Source organism: Magallana gigas, chromosome 8 (genome assembly GCF_963853765.1).
Source record: "Magallana gigas chromosome 8, xbMagGiga1.1, whole genome shotgun sequence".
Classification (NCBI taxonomy): Eukaryota; Metazoa; Mollusca; class Bivalvia; order Ostreida; family Ostreidae; genus Magallana; species Magallana gigas.
In genome coordinates, this window is record NC_088860.1 from 25,774,998 (window position 1) to 25,795,845 (window position 20,848).

A 20,848-nucleotide genomic window follows, 5' to 3' on the forward strand; every position below is an offset into this window, starting at 1 on the left:
AAATAAATGAAGACGGTTTCGATTTTGCGATACATCAGAATCTACTAACTTTGTTTAGCTTTGTGTTTTTGTATTGTTAATCGTAATGTATGGCGTATGGTCTAGAGCCTAACTCCATTTCATTTGCGAAACCTCAATATGCGTCAGTGGCGCGAGTTGGACTGTCTGATACATTTATATTTATTGCTTCGGTAATTTTGTCCAGTAAGATACTTATTAACAAGTCCATTGTTCGGATACCTTTTAAAGCAGTGATCAAGTCTGAGGTATTGTGTCGTGCGCTGCATTTTACTTTAAATCGTCTTGTACCTGTATATATAGTGAGCCAGTTATTTGTATACTTGCTCCATATTGCTATATTTGTGTTACACCGGTATTATGTTAAGGGCGTGATCTAATAGATTTAATATCTCACTACGACCTTAATGGTCAACTCATAATATTCAAATATTCAAAGAATGACTCATTATTTCTTATATTTAAGTAATTTTATTTAAGGAATTGGACGACTGATTATTAAATTGTTGACATTTTTTGTATGATTTTTACGTTAATTTTATTTCATTTTATGCAAACCCCGTTTGCACCCCTTCACTACGTCATTCACGTCATTGGTAAATATACTAGTATACAATGTCCCTTACAAGTACCAGCTGTGTTCCTATGTATTTACTATGACACATTTAAGTGACCAATTTGTAGATCACAATCCCAAGTTATGTACCGTATATTCGGTTATTTTGGCGATGATCTAATTTTCGGGGGGGGGGGGGGGGGGGGGGAGGGTTGCGATCACTTTTACATTGGAAAAAAATTCAACACGCATAAATTATATCCGGAATTTTTTTGTAATAAGAATTTTTTTAAATCGCAAAGTATGACAACCGGAAATTGAAAAAAAATTTACACATTCACCCTTTTTTTTTTTTTTTTTTTCTTTTTTTTTTTTACAAATTTTGTAACGGGAGAAACAAATCCCGGATATACGGTAATTTAGATTTCTTGATCTACTGCTAATATATATGTATACAATGTCCTTGTCTGTATCAAAGGTGATATTGATCTCACTTATTCTAGTCCTAGCGTGTGAAATCGTTTTGCAATATATATTGTACATTTAATGCATATTACATCATTCTAACGCAAGATTTCATCTATTATTTGAATGTAAATCTAATGATTTAAATTCATCGTCTGTAGTCGAAGAGTCCGATTGCTTTACAAAATATTTACATCAATTTATGTCGAAATTGAGAAGATTGTTGCAACAGCTTATAGTCGGTTTGAGTGCAGAAACCATGTGCGGAGGGTTAAGAGTTCGAATGTCGATCGCGACAAACAGACCTGATCGATAACTTAGTCCCCTCCCCTACTGTTTGACCATCAATCGTTCAGGGGTTACAGTGAAAGCTGAGTCGGGGACCCAATTTTCTTTGTCACTTCAGCCACCGGCGTTATCATGCTAATGTTGAGTGAATAAGATCAAACTTGGTGTCCGTCAACTAGGTTAATTTTCGCGGACCAGCTCAATTTTTTTTTATCTCAGTTTCTCTTTAGCAAAGGAAAATACAAAGGGAAATAAAGATTGGACTGGTAAAGCTGCTCCTCTACGATATGTTATACATGTACAAAATGTATATGCAAGATCTAGCAAGATACAAGATTGAAATTAAAAGTGAAGTCATCTCACTATTTTTGGGGTGCCCGATTTCCTGGTATGAAACAATACCAGTGACGTTACTTCGTTTTCAAAACACAGCTTCCATTAAACGAGGATCCCCGAAATATGGACCTAATGTTTCATTTTACCGCACAAATTGCCTAATCAATCTAATAAAATCCCAATTTCCTTCTGAAATTGGGTTTTCCATTCTTGTGTTAAAAACATGCCATCGACATGGATGTTTATAAATGTAATATCTATAGATTTCTTTAACACCACCCAATACACCTTTTCCCTAATCAAAGCCAGTAACCAAACTCATTTAACCTTTTTGATGACTTAAAGGAAGGGTCTCTTTCTTCTCATCAACCGATTTATTTAAGTCCTTATTATTAGTAGTAGTAGTGATAGAAGAACCAGTGGTACTAGTTGTCTTTTTTGATATTGCTGAATTTTGAAGCAAACAATACCATGTTGATATTTCTTCCAATTATAAACAAAATGAATGAAAAAAAATATTAACAATGGTATCCCAATTCCTTCACCCACAATATCCTTCAATTTACAAAACGACCGTTTTCTCACTACCAAAAAAGTTTCTTTCTTATTTGTAAACTTTTAACAGGAAGTCTGATGTGAAAACGTATAAACCAATTTATTAACTAAACAATATTTTGTAAAAGATGATGATGATGATGATGATGATGGTGGTGGTGATGGTATTGATGATGATGATGATGATGATGATGATGATGATGATGATGATGATGATGATGATGATGATGATGATGATGAAAACGACGACGACGACGACGACGACGACGATGATGATGATGATGATGACTTTACAAATAACAAAATGAAATTGACTTATCGCTTTAAGTGGTCTTTAAGTAATCTTTTTTTTTTTTAAATCAATTTATACTAGTTTTTTTACATAGTGTTAATGTTGAAAATAAAAAAGTACATGTATGTTGTAAATACAAGCTTCATAGCAACGACTTCAGAACAAACTCTCTGTTCATTACGATGTCGAATTTGCAAAAGCAAATAAATGAAGTCAGTTCCATAAATTTAAATTAGCATGCTGGATAAAGATCGATGGCTTTTAATCATCAGTAACACAAAATATTGATTTCCGGTAGCGCGATCAACATCTGATTGCTTTAAACGAACTACAGTTAGATTATGATTCTTTTACTACCACAAAAACTGTTTCCTACTGTATAACTACTACTACTACTATAATTACTACTACTACTACTTCTAGATCTACTACTACTACTACTACAAGTACTACAACTATTACTTTTATCATAACTACACATCACCTAAATTACGGTTTAATATAGTACTTCAAATTGAGTTCTAAAGAATGACTCTTTTTTTTTTTTTTTTTTTTACAAAACATACGGTAATGCTTTATTTCTGCTTTGTTTGGCTACCACGTTTATACGTGATGCTACCCTATTTATACTGCTATACAGAACTCCATCGTTCATTATACAACAGCTTCTGAATGACAGCAGTAAGACGAAGTAAGACTAGACAAAGAAACAGTTTTTATAAACACTTCACAATTCCTCAGGCACATATCAAAAACCCCTCCTCCATTCCTCCACGCGTTTTTTTATTGCAATTAGTCTCCTATAAAGGAAATAAAATAGTGACCCTCCCCCAGCTTATTGAAAGTTAATACTAGTACATGTAGTATATTATATATATGAGCTTCATTCCGTCCCCCACCCACGCCCCCGGGGTCTTGCCACTGCATCAGTTTTCTTTCTGAATGATCACCAAGAGGTATTTTTCTACTAACTAGACTCTCGCTCTAGTATGAGGTACCGCTAGGTACGTCCTCCGAACAGTGATGTGAAATCTCAGAAATCGATGACAATGTTTGATAAGAGGAAAGCTTGTGATCTTTGATCGATTTCTTTTTATTTGATAGTAGTGTTATTTTTTTATATTATTAAAGAGAGAAAATCCTGTTAAATAAGGAAGAAGCAACGTAGAATCCCAGTCGCGTGTAAATATGAGCAGACGTTACCCCAAAAGTTCAAGTTACTCAGCTGTTCGGGAGTAACGTCATTCTAAACTCCATGTCAATAATTCAGCGCACTTCTCATTAAAACACCTGGTACTGAATATTTGTACCGGAGTTTGTTTGGGGTTTTTTTTTTTGGTTGTAAATCTACCAGTGTTAATTTCCCTCCTTTTTTTTCCAGGTAATGGCGGATATTAACTTGTACACGGATGTGAGTGATAATTGATGCTGCAAATCTAAAAATGCAACTGTGAAATTTTTTTCGTGCATGGATGTTTTATGGCTTACTTGGTGAGTACTTATTTAAAGATAAAAATGTATCCTTAATGAATAAGGGCATCACACAAACAGTAATTTTTCTCTCCCAGAAAAGTTAATAAAAGAATCCCTCCGAGTTGTAGAAGCAATTTGGGAAATCGTTTTCGAAAATACTGCAAGCTTTAGCGTATATAAAAAGGCCTGCAGTATTGCTAGCTAATATGCATTGATATTCATCATATTGATGCATTCTGTGTAAAGATGAGACCGACTAGTAAACGCAATACAAATACAAAGCGCCCTTACAACGCGGATCTTGCTATTGACTGATTGCTCATTAGTTGTCATAATTGTTGGAAAAAAGTAAAGTTCGTAATGCTGAATTATTGATATTTTATTTATGCATCCAGTTACATGTTTAAAAAGCTTCAATCGATTAAACATCGCCTTAAATACTTGAGTGAATCGTCTGTATCAGTTGACACTTTTACGTTTTTGTTTCACAATCTGTGAAATTTACGTTTGTATATACTTAGTCTTATAATTTACATCGCATTAACAGTTATGCAAAGTAATGTGTTTAAATCTACATTCGAACAAAACTTTTATACGAAAAAGAAAGGAAAATTACTAATTTTCTTTTTTGGAAATCCCATGTTTTCACACCTTTTTACTCCTATCGTATACTATACACCTACGTCTATGAATATGACCTCCATTGAGACTGAACTCTAGTAATTTATGAACATATATCCCACTGCAATAAATTATTTACAAGTTTAATAATGTCAATTATGTTCGTGTAGTAGAGTTGTTGTTTCAAATAAAACACACTATATTGCAGTCATAATTTACAGTTCATTGTGCAGTGCAAAATAAGTAAACTGCGATGTTTTAGTGCACGAGTTTTCACACAAAAATTTTACATAATTTCTTCCGCTTGTAGCCTTTAGTTACTTTGATGCATTTTATCATTGAACATTCCATTAATGTCTGTTCATCATCTAAAAAACGAAATCTGATTTTCATCAGATTGAAATTTTTGGTTCACAAATTGATGCGGTGTCGGTAGATGAGGTTTCTCGCTAGTAAAGCGATGAAGCGACCCATCGAGATGTACGGATACCGATGGCTTCTGTCATCCTCTGCTAATTTTCCAGGCCTAAACTTGATATCTCAGATCTTTTGTAACTTTTTTGGTTGATATTTCGCATTTGAAAATATACATTTTTAAAATATTCTTTTTAGCTTATTATTTTAAACTACATCAAAAAGTTGAATAAATTTGACTTGTGTCATTAAATCTGACGAAGAAGTTAATTTTTTTAAACACAATATTAATAATATATATGTTAGGTATGATTAAAAAAAAATAAGGAACTTTGCTGGACCCCTCCTCCCAAAGGTTTGCTTTAGTGTAATCATGTCATTTTTACACTGCTTTATTCTAAAACGAATGAAATAAAATTTGAAATTTCTCAAGACACAGAACCATGTATCGCTTGCACTGTGACCTATTTTATCAAATTTGAAAATCCAACATCAAAATAAATAAGAAGACTCGTTAATAGGTATGCATTAGAAATTGCTATTTTTCCTTTTTACTGTATTGCCTAGTAACACTGAAATTTCGTCGCACCAGCAAGGAAGTTTATACCTAATGGATCTGGTTTCAAGCATTGCAAAAATATATGTATATTAAGTATATACATGAAGCTATTCTGCAGACAGGTGACCTGAGGGTCATGGTTTTCCTATCTTAAATATCCATCGATTTGTTGATTTAAGCAAATGGATATTATTTGAAAATTAACAAATAATCACAAAATAATCTTTACGGGATATAGATTAAACGAGGATGCAAGAATTACGTAGTCAATGTTGCAAAGATTAAAGGATTAGTCATTAATTGCAACACGCAAATTTTATAAAAAACATTAATTTGTCCCGGGCAAAAACTGCACTTTGAATAATTAATTAGTTATGATCACGTACTGCACACCACACCGTACCGTATATATGTTGGTAAAGGAGAATGCAACACTAGACTACCATTTAACATTTGATCATTTATAAGATGTCCCTCAGCAACTGTAGTTAAGAAAAACGCCATCGAAATGTGCTTTTTGAGATGTTGCATGTTGAGACTTATGTTTTGTAGTATCGTGGTCATGTAAATAATTTGGAGTTTATAAAAAAAAACCCACATCTTTCTTCTCTTTAAGATAAATGGGCATCGTGTTATGTATTTGACCCTTCCTTTCAATGCCCTTGACGGAGCTTGTCCTTGACACATCCTCTATAATGCGAGGTCAAGGTCACTATTAGGTGTTGAAATCGTGTTTATCTTATCAGCCCTTTTAAATCCACTAATCTTTGTACTAGGTTGTTGTATAATTATAACTCTGTTGTATAATTATAACTCTGTTGTATAATTATAACTTTGTTGTATAATTATAACTTTGTTGTATAATATTATAACTTTGTTGTATAATATTATAACTTTGTTGTATAATTATAACTTTGTTGTATAATATTTTAACTTTGTTGTATAATTATAACTGTGTTGTATAATATTATAACTTTGTTGTATAATTATGACTATAACTCAATTGTATAATTATGACTCTGACTTCTTTTTCAAGGTCACTATATTGTTTCTTGACCATTCTACGCCAGTTTTGTTTTTGAAAAAATAAGCTTGAAAACACTCATCTATTGACTCAGATCTGTCAGGAAAAATATGAGGTCTAATACTCAGTAGATACAGGTTAACGCCATTAAATATATGTAATTGTATAGATCAATACAGGTACAATACGCATAAAATAAAGCTTACAACGATCAGAGTGAAATACTTGTAGGTTAAAAGAATGCATGATCTATTATCTGTAACATATTTATATGCACTTCAAAAGCACGGCCAATATAAATCCCGTTTTACATGTCAATGAACTTTATTTATATAAAAAAAAATCTGGCTATACTTGAACAAGTTACATTATAATTGATTAAGATGAAGATTATCAGATTAATATCAAGAGGATTGAGAGAAAAAAAAAAGCTTGATCCTGAATATAGTAGGGTGCATTTGTTTGTTACCTCCAGAACTGGTCCTGAATATCTCCAGCAGATCTCCATTGTCTACCTGCAAGTTGGAAAGTAGACAATGGAGATCAACCGGAGATCTCCATACTGCAAACGAGCAAATTAGGATTACTCTTGCAGCTCTCCAATCGACCAAACGAATACACCCCTAGGTCATTAACCTGACAAGGCAAGGTCCTTTGAAATTCATTAAGACATTCAATTTAGTTAATGATTCATATATTTAACATTTTTTTAAAACCTATTTAAGTATTCTTCAGCGTCTAGGGGGCATAATTGTCTATATTCCAGGTTTTATTTCTTAGACTTCTGACTCCGCGTAGTATTTTTTAAAAGAATATTCATCCGCCAAGGGAGTATCAAATTCTGAAGACAATTACTTTTTATGTCTGTTATTGACACTCTGTGCTAATTCTTTCGGTGTTGTAGTTCTTACTTAATTATATTTCGTTTCCTCTAGCACTAAACCTTCTACGAAAGACTAATAAGTCTTCGGATGGCGCCCTTAAGTGGAAAATTTCGTTTGGTCTGTTTGTTGGAAAACGTCCTTGAGGATCCATCACCAGTTAAAACGACACCGGCTTATTTATGACCTCGTTTTCCAAATTTTTTTAAACCAATTACTTTCGTCCAGTTTATTTCTTTTTTCAGTCTACCGTTTTATTTTATTGAGGCGCATTGCTATCTGCGACGTTGCAACATTGATGACGACCCGCAAATCTTCTCATTTATGAATAACAGCTAAACTGGGCGCGTCTTGTTTTTGCTTTGAAAACAACAACAAACAAAACACACCAAATGTTACAGTATTACGATAGGCGGAGGATGATATAATTTGCTTAACAACAGCATGCACTTCAATTGGTAACACAATATTATTAAATGCATCACCAATATATACCCCAAAAATTGCAATATTTTTTGTATAAACCATACATTCTATAGAAAACTAGTGGTAGTTTTTTCCCTAAATGACAGCGTCAAGGTTTTTATCAATCGAAGAAACGAACAGTAAAATGTCCAACCGAATATAGTCGTGCAACAAGTAGAACCTTGTGGGTTAAATATAAAATAAGGAGGCCGATGGTTGATAATAATAGTACTATTAAAGGGACTTGGGCACGATTTGGGATCAAACATTTTATTTTTATTTTTTATGTATAAAATGGTTTACTGGTGCATTTTAAATGATTTACCAAAATATTGAATGTTAAAGTCAAGTTACAAGCGAGATACAGAGGTAAGAATTGATTATTATGTAAACAAAGCTCAAGTCTTATAGTTGTATACAAAAATTACCATGTCGTGGACAAAATGACATGTAAAAAACATTAATTTAAACTAATTCAATATCTTCATAAATACTATTATCAACAAAAGAAAAATACATTTGAGTGAACCTACACCAATACAACACATATGTTAAAAATGACAATATTCGAGCTTTGTTTACAAAACAAAGAATTTGAACTCTGTATCTTGCTTATAACTTGATATTTGACTTTCAAATTTTGACATAGCATTATAAACTTCTATATTTATCAGTATAAACATTGAAAATGGAAAAATAAAATTCGAAAATCTTAAGTCAAATCGTGCCCAAGTCCCTTTAATCCTTTGTTGGATATTTTTACTTTTAAACAACATGTGCCTTTCAGACCTTCAGGTGTTTGATTCTAATAGTACTTGTCATTGCATTGGAGAGAGTTGGTTAACGTTGTAAAAGCCCCTTAATATCACTACTCAAAATAAGGCACACGGAATAATGGAGTTAAAAGGTCCCTAAAACGGCAGCATTAACTGTGTGATTGACTAAATGTATCTAGGGTGAACAACGCATTAAGTACAACACGTTGTCAACTTTCCGTAATCATGTATTTGTATCAACAATGAAAACTTAAATAGAAATGTTATCATTTTATATCCATCTAAATCTTTATTGTCAATATGGTACATATAACTATACCTTTTATCGATTTTGGGTATTTTATGCCTTAATCATATCCGCGGTTGATAAAAGAAAAAGATACATTTCTTAAACTGAGAACTGAAAACTTGTTTGCATGGTGGTGCTGAAAGAACGATAACTCCATAGATAACTGTCCTTTTCATAAGATGGCTGGCCTTTTGACGGGTGAACAATCGCAAAAAATCAAAAGGCGTTGTCAAATCTTTATATACATTATTGTGTATCAACAATAAAAATACCGCTATCAGATATGTTAATGTATTGCTATCAGATCAACAAAATATGAAAAACGCCATATGTATATTATTCGAATTATCTATATAAGGTAATAAATCCGATCTGGTAACCATATCATTGCACTACTCCGCCGAGAGAGGGATGACAGGTACATAAATCTAATATCATTGACTAAGTTTCTGGTACTATGTAACCATATGAAAAAAAACCAAGATGATTGGAGTTTATTTATAGATGCTTGAACTGGGTAAATACTTGTAACAATAAAAACTGTTATATACAATGTATCACAGTCTGTTGTCGTCACAAAGATACTCACTGTCTATAAATAGTTCCCATACAGTACTGAAATACAACGCGCTCTATTTGTTGATGTGTGGAAAAAAAATAAAGTTTGGCAGCTAGTTTAACTTTAAGAATTTGAAATAGAATATCTTTGATTTCAAACTTTTGATGTAACTTGATTAAGATCATTATCGGTGATTTCAAGCGAGATGTCAGATTGTCCTAAAAATTTTATTTCTTGAAATTGTTCCTTAAAACTATACAAGAAAATTTACAACTTATGCTGCCCATAAAATAGGCAAGTAAGCTCGTAAAATATACTCACATTGGAAAAAGGATATTATAGCAGAAGACAGTGACTGCATATATACATGTAAAGGGTCGATGTGTTTCTTTATGGGAGTTGCGTTTCTTACAATGTTGAAAGCAAGGAGACCATAGATTTGTAGCATTCCATCAAAAAGAAATGTTTGTTGAACTTACACGTTAATATATTCAGTAATTTAAGAAAACCTCGTGATTAAGGTCAGACGACACGTTCCTCAATTTTATATAACTTTTTCCAGGAATTTGTTGATGGTTTACTACTATTTTGACAAGCTTTCTTGCAAAAAATTAAGGTATCTTACCAGGCATTTCTGCAAAATACTAGAGTATGCAATTTCCTATATAATCCTCTTGAAAATACACTTGAATTGCTGATATAAAAATAAATACATATACAGCACAGCAAAAATTCACTATATTGGAACTCTATCTCGGCCGGGGCGGGCTTTGAACTCACGACCTCTAGAACCTATAGGCTTCTGGCAGTTAGCGGCCACGGTTCTAATCACTCGGCCATCTAGACACAAAATCCTATCCAATTAAATTTTAATCATATTTAAAATATTTATAAAATATAATATGTTTATTGGAACTCTTTATTACGAGGAGATACAAAAAAGATTCTCGAGGAACGTGTCGTCTGACCTTAAATGTCATAGTGATGTTATTCATTGGGTCACACACACTACTTAAAAATTTCTCTTTATGGAGAAGGCTGCATACGTGTATGAATAATTACATAATAAAATATGTTCAATAAAATTACGCTCACCACTTAAATCAAAATATAAGTAACATTTAAGTACAGGTAATTAAGTTAAATGATATCTACACCAGTCTACAGTTCAGATAAGTCATAACTGGAACTATTCCTGATTATATTCGGAGTTAATTGATCTTTTTCTTCAAATAAAAACTGGTGCTGCCACAAGCCGATACTTTTTTTTTTAATTTAAACATACTGTATCGATAGCCCAGTAAGATTGAGCAACAGATAAAATACAAAATCAAGTCGTGATATATCTTCAGTACTATTAATTTGCAGAGGTATGATATTTATGATATTAAAAAATATATATGATCCGATACAGAAAGAAAAAGCACTTTCTGTGAAAACACAAAAAATTTAAATCGGATAAAGGATCCAATTACAACTTTATTGGTGACGAACATACTCGACCGTTTTAGCTGCTAGCTCTTTTTACACTAACTATACACTTAGAAATCGCAACCACTTGTATATAAATGGTATATATCGAGTTGATTTTCAAAGTTGATCAGAGAGATACTTATGAAATAATAAACCTTTAAAGAGGCATGGTCACGATTTTGTTCAGAATTTATTTTAATTTCCGTTTTTAGCTCACCGAGACGGGGGGGGGGGGGGGGAGGGGGGCTTATGCAATACCCTCGAGGTCGCTGTCCGGACCTCGTTAAAGCTACAGATCATTACTTGTCCTATCTTCACCAAACATGCATGGATGATGCATTTGGACCTACTTATGGACTTGGATGCTGAATCTGGGCCATAAATTTCAGATGTTGGAGGAGGTTAAGGGTTTTAGAGCTGGCTAAAGTTTTTAGAGCAGGTGGTCTTTGATGATTAGTTCTTAGTTACTACTGGTCCTAACTTCACCAAACTTGCATAGATGGTGTGTCTTATAATACTAATGCACCTGACAGGCTTGAATGCTGAATCTGAGCCATAGGTTTCGGATGCTGGATGAGGTTTAGGTTTTTGGAACAGGTCGCATGTTTAATAGATAATAGAACCGTTTCAACAAGAGCTTGGACTTTGGACAGTACATTGTACGTGATTAACTCCGATTTGAAGAAGGCGGGGTCTACACATGGTTAACTGTCCAGCCATTGTCTAATATATATGCATACATTGAACGCAATGACACTCGTCCGACTTCATCCAGGGATGTATATTTCGCTGAAACAGCGTAAGTTTCATTCAGCAGAGCAACGGTTTTGACAGTCTATGAATATTAATGAGGTTCTCTTAGCGAATTAGAAGAAAGGAGGTCGGTGTTTGACAGCTGTTTTGATGAGCAAACTAGATAGTAACATCCCACCGAAAGTCTAAGCTCTTGCTGTAACGGTTCTAGTAATTTTCAAACTTGCATATTTGATTCAACTATGATATAGATGAATCGCAAAGGTAGCTTCAGATGCAGAGCCTGAACTTTTACACTATTGTTTTATATGATGCAATATTATATCATATTATATTGTAAAAAAATATATGATATGATATTATATTGTATCATTTTTTTGTATATAATGATATGATTTTGTATTATTATATTGTTATGTATAGTTTTGTATATTAGAACCACTTTTAAAGGAGCTTGGACTTTGGGGAATTGGTGTCAAACACCAATGTGAAGTAGGCCTGTCTATTATATTGAAGGCCACTCAGCCATTGCCCTTTGAAATCAACAAGATTTGTCTGGCTTTTGAGCTAAGACTACGCAATCGGTGTATATTTCGCTTGAAACCAGCGTCATTTTAACATGTTTTGACGGAAGAAATAGGTAGTTATGTTCTACTGAAAGTCCAAGGTCTTGTTAAAATGGTTCTATGATATAATATTGTATACTATAGTAATATGATATTGTAATATACATGCATAAACCATTGTATCACATGAAACTGTAATATATGTTATTGAATCTTATGATTCGATGTTGTATTATGTTTAATATTGTATCATATGATATGATATTGTTTAATATGATATTGTATTATGTTACATTATTGTGATTTAGTATATGATTTGATTTTGTATCATATGATACTTTATTCTATCGTATATTAGTGCCTGTTACCCTTCCAAACAGGCACTATTTATTTTATTATACTGAATGTCTTATTTTCAAAGAATATTTTACTGCTTTTATATAGAAAGGAAGTGAATTCTACGACCAAACGTACGCGCATAATTTACGCGCATATACCAATTCGTTGTGTTACCCCTTGCCAAGTGTGTTGCTAACGCTGAGGGTAATAGAACAGATTGCTAACTGCGTCTAAACCAATTAGATTTCAGTATTTAACATAAATGTATAATAAACTACAATATCATATCTTGATACAATGTGATTTCATATGTTACAATGTCATATTGTATCATTATATATTACAGTATTATATTGTATCATATTTTATATACCTTGTATTATATCATATGATGCAATATCGTATTTTATATTGTTGTATTGATAGACATTGTATCTTACAATACTATATGAAAAAGACATCAAATGATTATCAAACTATTTTTTAACATATGAAATACGTTAATGTGTCAAAACAGTATCCATGAATATCCCAGATCATTAAGTATGATTTTCAAAAAAAATATGATAAAGGCGGTCTTATAAAGGTGAGGCCTCATAAAGATGATCTCGGTGGGCTATGCAATCTGTGATTACCTATGTTTAATGGTTTACTTTAGCATTATATACAATATACAATATTAGTAAACAATATATATAATTATAGAAAATTAAAATTTGACCAAAATCGTGACCATGTCCCATTAATGGTATTTTCCTTTTTCTTCTTCTTTTTTTTTTTTTTTTTTTTTGCATGTGTATAAGAAGATTAATAAGTCAGAAAACACAACGATTTTTCTGAGAATCGTTTTTTATTTTTTTAAATTGAAATTTGTACAGAATATAAATTCCCTGGCGCGGAGGAACTCGGTATCTGCAGTTCTATACCATTATCCACTGTGCTAAGAAGCGGAGCCAACATTAGTCATTTAGCAATGTAATATGGCTTACTGTCATCAAAATGTGTCATGGGATTTGCCTTATTTTTTTTTTTAACCTCATAACCTAATACCAGTTTTTTTTAATGACTTATATACATATCATACAAACGTATGGAAGGCCTCATCTGTCCACTGGAATGACCGATGTTCTAAAAATAACCTTAAACCGCTGTGGCCCTTCAAAAACCAAATGCTGCCATATCCGAAACTAAAAACATTGTAAAATTTATAATATATTTTTCCTCTAATATTTGTATAAAGAAATCTATTATGTAACAGTATTTTCAAGACGTGCACTAGTTGTACGTAACCATCGTTGTCATGCCTGAATATTTTTATTGTTGATATATATAATTGACATGTATGGAATTCGTATATAACCATAAGGCTTTTTGTCATATTCGCACTTGACTAACAAATATTCGGAATATTTTTCAATATCAATATCCACTGATTATGTCGTCTGCTCTCCTCAGATTCTTTAGAAAAACAATTGTAATTCATATAGAAACTGACATGACTGAAATCTACACGATCCCGGTTCCAGTTCCAACCATTTAAAACTGACCTGTCCGAGAATGAATATAGCATTAAATATGCTTCGAATTTAATACATTGTAGTATGATACATGTAAATAATGTAAACATCTTTCGTTGGTGTCCTTCTATATTTTTAATATTCATTTGACTTTTCGTGGATAATTCCTTGGTCGATCAAAACTTTAGCTACACTGAGAACACGAATTCTACAGACTGCTCGGACTGACGTCAGACTTCGAAGCCGTTTTAGTAGAATTTCCCTTTTAAGGGAGATTTAGCTGTTCCCTCTTAGTAACATATTATGCAATAACGATGATTTACGTATTATCACTCACTTGTTATTGATAACTGTAGAAAGATTCATATGTAGATATAAATGTAAACAATAAAATACTTTCTTTGGTGTTTTATGTAATCATTGCAGAAAAAAATGACATAATAGCTAACGCGAGTTATATATTTTATCTGCATTGCTCGCTGTTCCATTTACAAGTAGAAAGATAATAAACCCCGCCGAGGTTTTGAATACTTGTTTTTCGGATGAAACATGTTCATGCCCCAGATCGATTTAAAACCTGGAACCGTATAAGATCCCTCCCGGATCGTTGACCTTATACTCGCGTACATTTCTCAATCTTGTGGTCACGTCTCGTGTGCTGATCGAGAAATGTTCCCCGGGGAGGGGATCCGAAAGATAATTTTGTTTTCGTAGGAGATGGTTCCGATGCCTATTTTGATACCTTTATTATGTGAAAGTAATAAGTGTCAGTGTTTCAAGGGAGGTGGCGGTCCTGACTCCTGTCCACCCTCTCTAGATTCGTGCATGCGTATCAAACCACAATGTTTCAAGGGGAGACGAACATGGTCACCTCATTCTAATCATCGCCATTTGCATTATTGTTTAACCAATATTTGAAGATCATCGCGTATTTTAACAAGTGCGTTGTATGATATCATTTTGATAAATTATATTGGAAATATTCCCACCGCCAGAGTTCCAACATGATCTTCTATCAATGTGGCTGATTAGCTGGCCTTGGGGTCCGTATTTACTGATCAAAACGTCTTCCTCTGGCAATGAATTACAGTCCTAATCATGATTCTCCTATCCCAAACGGATCCCATGGATAGATTTATTCCCTTGTACTGAGGGTGATCTAATTTTATCATCGCAGGCCGTTATGCAAAATGCCGCTTTTAATCCAGTTTACAGGAAATGAGAAGTTTGTAAAGCATTTGTGCAATTACTGTTTTGTAAAGATTTTGACAAGCGTTCGACTTTTGCCATGATAAGGGTAAAGGAAGATGCAGGACCTGAGCAGTTTTATTGAGTCATCTTGACAGCATTTTGTAGTGTCGAAACGCTCCCCTACGGCCCCTTAGAAACAAAGACAAGTAGGTTTTTATCACGTGACTTTAGCAGTTGAACATGTTGCAGACAGGTGGGACGTTGTTCACTTCTGTGGCGTTAAGCATGCTATGACTTTGATAAACTTAATACAGACTACCTATATTAAAAGAAAAAAATAAAACACAAGTTATAGACCATATGCCATATGATGGTCTACATGTAGTAAGTCGTCTAGAACTTATTACACCAAATACATGTACAGGTTTCATTATGAAAAACAGATTAATATGTTTTCGTTTACAGAAAAGTCAGCTCCAAGGCAGGAACTGTTTCCTTAAAAAAAACAATTCTTTTCCTTTCATATAGTCTATGACAGTAAAATAAGCATTGTCCCCGGCCCGCAACATCAACTTTACGTGTTTTTTGTATTAATAGTATTTGTGCATGCTCAAAATCGTTCTTATAATTTATGATGGTTTCATATTTTCTGAGAGGTTCATAAGAAAGCTTTTTTTGCGACAAAAATTCAATTTGATGACAATTGCTTAAAGGACTATATATGTTTGAGCCTAAAATGGCCCCCTTAAATGAACATTATCATTTTACTGTAATTCTTTGTTTTATTTGCACAAATATACATTTGAAGTTTTTTTTTTATAAATTTTCATTTTGATTTTAGTGACCACAATTTAAAAATATGACATTATAAAATTTACCTTTTCCCGCCATTTTCGCATTTTTAGCATAAAACGGCTTGTTTTGAATCAGTTTTTCTTTAAGGAAACATTGAGCGACTGCTTGAGCAAACAAAATATTTTCATCAAAGATGTATCTCTCCAGTACTTATAAGTGACAGAAAGTTCGTTTTTGTTCAAAGAGTCGCTTTTCCCATTCGAAAAAAGATAAGAAAAAATGTCAATTTTTGACTGATTTTGATTGAATTATAAAAATAGCGTCACTTCTGACGTCATTTTCTGCCAGTGAGTGCATATACTAAATAAAATAAATAGGCGAAAAAAATATTTTATGTCAACTCTTTTATAAAATAACACAACAAATTAATGTACCTGAATCACTTTAAAATAAGCGAATTATGGGGGCCAAATTTGACTAATATCATATATACATGTAGTTCTTTACATGTATATATCCAGACTAATATTAATATTTTATTATGTGTTACACTTTTCATTAATATATATTTCAATGATATTGAGAAAGTTGGCTTCACTTTTAAAGCTACGTCTAAATATCTTCACAATATATGTATATAAAATAATTTTTATAGTTTTTTTCAGTTGTCCTCGATGCTTTAATGCTAATTCCAAAGATATTATATATCCTCTATGACTTAAAAAATTAACTGCTTTTGCGACATTATACATTGCGAAATTGTCCGAGATATTTAGAAACTCGGCCCCCTTTTGAATCAAATATCTGTAGCGGAACGTATTTCTTAATAGATACATTGCCATTATTTGTCATTTAGTTTAAAAACTACATGAAAACATAAGCAGTCAATACTCGGTAACATTTGGAAAAAACAACAATGCTATCATTAATATGATAAGAGTGCGCTTGCCTCCTAATTTTCCCTCTTAAAAGATAATATGATCTCTTTAAAGGATATTGCTTGTCATAAAAGAGAGAAATTCGCAGAAAACTAAAGCTTGTACATGAACTTTACATGCAGAAGCGGCGGATCAGACCCGCGAACCGCCATTGCAATGACCCCCTGCCTCGTAAAAGAACAAATGATTTTTTTTTCATTTCAACTTTTATAACGATCTCGTTCATGTCGTTGATAAAACCTAAAACACAGAACGGAAGTTCAAACCCAGAGTTCCTTCTGCACTGAAATTTTTTTTACCGATTACGTTTGGAAAGCTTGATTGTCATTTTTAAGGCATTTTGACTTCTAAAGACTTAGTAATGCCTTCCTCTTTTGCAAACAAGGACGAATTGTTCATCCGGGAAAACAGAAGGTGCGATAACATTTAACTCTTGACATAAAATGGGATTCTAATGTAAATCACTCTTGAAGAAGTCAAATGATTTTGCGTCTGAAACAAACAAGTGGGTTTTTTTTCTTCTGCGACTTTGTATTGATATTGCTAATTTATTTTGCGTTTCCTGAATTTTTTGTTTTGTTTTTTTAATATCATTTTATTTAAAGTAGTTTTGATAGAAGGGTGATATTCAAATATTTTTGTGTAGAACCTACTTAAAAATTTGTTTAAAAATCAAGCATTGTGAAGTCTTGCAAGCAGAAAAGAACATTATTTTAGTCTCTGGGGTATTTGTCTATTGGAAAACCTGTAACAATATAAATCTTCCAAGGCATTTTCTAGTAATGATTGAATTATACCGTGCTTTTTGATGACATCGTCAGAAAACAAAATGACCTCATTTTTTTCCTCCTCGGAGCCTGGTAATATTTGGAATTATATTATTTTTTAATGTATTAAATGTTTAAATGTTGGCCCCAAAAACGTCTCCTCCTTAAGTCTGAATAGGCATGCTTTGACATAATGATATCGATTTCGGGTTTTTTATCTATAAGTTATAAAAATGCGGGAGACTAAAAATTGAATATTGATAGAATTCGATGATAATTTTTAGAGATGTTTTTCTAGCAAAAGTACATAAATGTTGAATTATAATTTTATGTCTGCATAATAAGAGACTTACGAACATTGCTTCATCAAAGTACATGTGGGTCTAAGATTGCTTTGTGTGCAGGTAGGTTTCAGGTTCGACTCTAAGCTTAAGGCAAATCTGATTATTTCATCGAAGTTTGCCCGGAAATATTTTTCGTTAGCACAACATTTTTGTTGTCTCTTTTTAATGGACGTCATAAGCAAATGAATCTTGAGAATACTTTGGCTCTAAATAAAAATGTGTAAAACTTTGCCAAAAAAAAACAAACCGATGACCAAAACTACAGTTACCGAATAAATGTTATGAACTGTATTTCTCATAGGCACCTTATGGATATCTTATTTTAAAAATGGAGTCATGACGTGATGTACCAATTGGCGCTTCATTCAGGAGATTTCTCCAGATCTTTGCAAAAAAATGTCGTTCTTAATGTTAAAATGTTTAAAAGGATTTTGCTAAATGTATAATTTTTGCAACAACAACAAAAAATCAACATATAAGATCTAAGATAAAAACACATACCCATACACTTGCAGAAAATGACTATATCTTAAAAAGCAGAAACAATAATGCTAATCACAATAGTGTACTCGAGAAAAATCTTGATTGCCACAAAAATATCATGCAGACGATTCAGCAGAGATGAAATGGTGGTTTCCTGAAATGGATGTACATCCATAAATTGGCATGACTAAAGGAGAAACCCTTTCAAACAATGCAGAAAATTAAACTTTTGTCGATAACTAATTTGATCTCGCGTAGTAATTTGAAAATGAGGAGAAAAGCATTCTACAGAAAATGCAAGCGAATCAGTCTTAACACTAAATAATTCCATTTCGAACAGCCTTTTATACACGCTAACACACATCTCGTCCGAATTGATCAGTATTATGAGTGTATAAAGCAACCAGTACTGCTGCCGATCGCAAAGAGAGGACGTTCACCCCCTAGAGATGTAGGGGAAAATCGTTTATAACAAGCAACGCAATCAAGTCCTTGATTTTTAACTACCTGCTAATGGAAATTGCAGACGGTATTAAGCTAGTTCTGTAGATCATGTATAGCTCCTTTGCATTTTGATGTTTGAAATGCTTGATGTTTAGAATAACAGTCAATTGTACAAGGAAAAACCATGTCTATCAGTCATTATTTCTTGAATTGGACAACATGCATGTTAAATAAGTGTGCATATACATGTAGTGTAGATGAGCTTTATGTTATAACTCTGTATTAATCATATTACATGTTTATCCAAGTATGAAGAAAAATTTATAATTATGTTATGTATATAAACTTAAAATGCATCGGATATCCATTTATTTGCTATAATAATTGCTATAGTCTCTCCCAAGTTATTGCTTCCATCACTTTTTGATGTTTTTAATAAAAATACACATACCTGTGAAAGAAATACAGTTGAAATAGATAAAAAGGAATATATCCAAGATATCTTTAGTGAACAATTATCATATATCAAATTTCTAACGGAGATTTTTAATGGGAAATGTTTACATCTTTTCTCCATTCGGAAATACTCGGAATACCTCACGCAATTTTTCAACGTTGTCATCCGGGCTTATTGATGGCTGATGCAATGCAAACTCCCGTAGACTTTCTATTTTTGGATGTGTTTTGAAACTGGAAGCGGTAGAGGGGGCGTTTCAAAAACAGATGATCTGGACATTTTTCATATAAGTGGATAAACGTAGTTTGAGCACAAAGGTATTTATGATTATCGAATTATCAATCAAAAAGTGGTGGAAGCAAAAACTCGGGACAGAGTATAAAACTTGGTTTGACGTCAAAACACTCTTTTGAATGTTTTGTGAGAAATAGACACAATCACCATAAGATATAATAGTCGTTGATTATCCCTTCGAGAATATTTCAACGATTTTATGATGTCACAATTGTCATATATGACCTTAATTTGTTCTACTCACACCTGAAGAAAATTAATGTTTTATGATGCCAGCATGTATTGATGCAAAAACCTCAATTTCGGCGGGGTCATTATCATGCCAGCAATTTCTGCGACACGTGAGGCTACTGTTTTTTTCTGGTGGGGGGGGGGGGTAATAATTTCATTCAGTTGGCCCATTACAGATCATTTTTAGTGTTTGAGAAGATTTTGATCTTTATTTTAATCAAGTTCTATGGTTCTTTATGTAATCTTTACTTGCTGGGTTTTTTTTCTATTTAATATGGTTTGATAAAAAAAAAAGAACATCCCCAACCGCCAAACCCCACCCCACCCTCATCCCGAAAATACAGATAGATAATATTTTTATGCAAAGCTCTCCAAGAAATATGAAATCTGCACATTTTTGCATAATTGTCATTCTAGTTCCGTTTTAAGCGATAAACAGATGGAAATTGCCTCTTCATGCACGGTCTAACCACTGATATAATTGGGAAACCCTGAATCTTGTTCCATTCAGCGTCCGCGAAGGAGCAATTAGGAGACAACAAAGTATAACTTCGTTTTACTGTTTTAAAAGCAAATGATCGAATTGTCGTCATATTCTGAGCAAATGTTTGGTTATTAGGACAAATATATACACGTATATCCTTTAATCTGTGTGTGTGTCTCTCTTTTAGCATATTCCAGTTTG

At 32.9% G+C, this 20,848-nt stretch overlaps 1 protein-coding gene across 1 annotated transcript in view; it reads left to right on the forward strand.

Annotated features, from left to right (window-relative positions):
- The first annotated feature begins 3,878 nt into the window (after positions 1-3,878).
- Positions 3,879-20,848, forward strand: part of LOC105331084 (uncharacterized) — a 109,598-nt gene continuing 92,628 nt past the window's right edge. The window contains exon 1 of the mRNA XM_066069080.1: positions 3,879-4,001. The gene's annotated coding sequence lies outside the window, so the exon portion shown is untranslated. The remainder of the gene's footprint in view (positions 4,002-20,848) is intronic.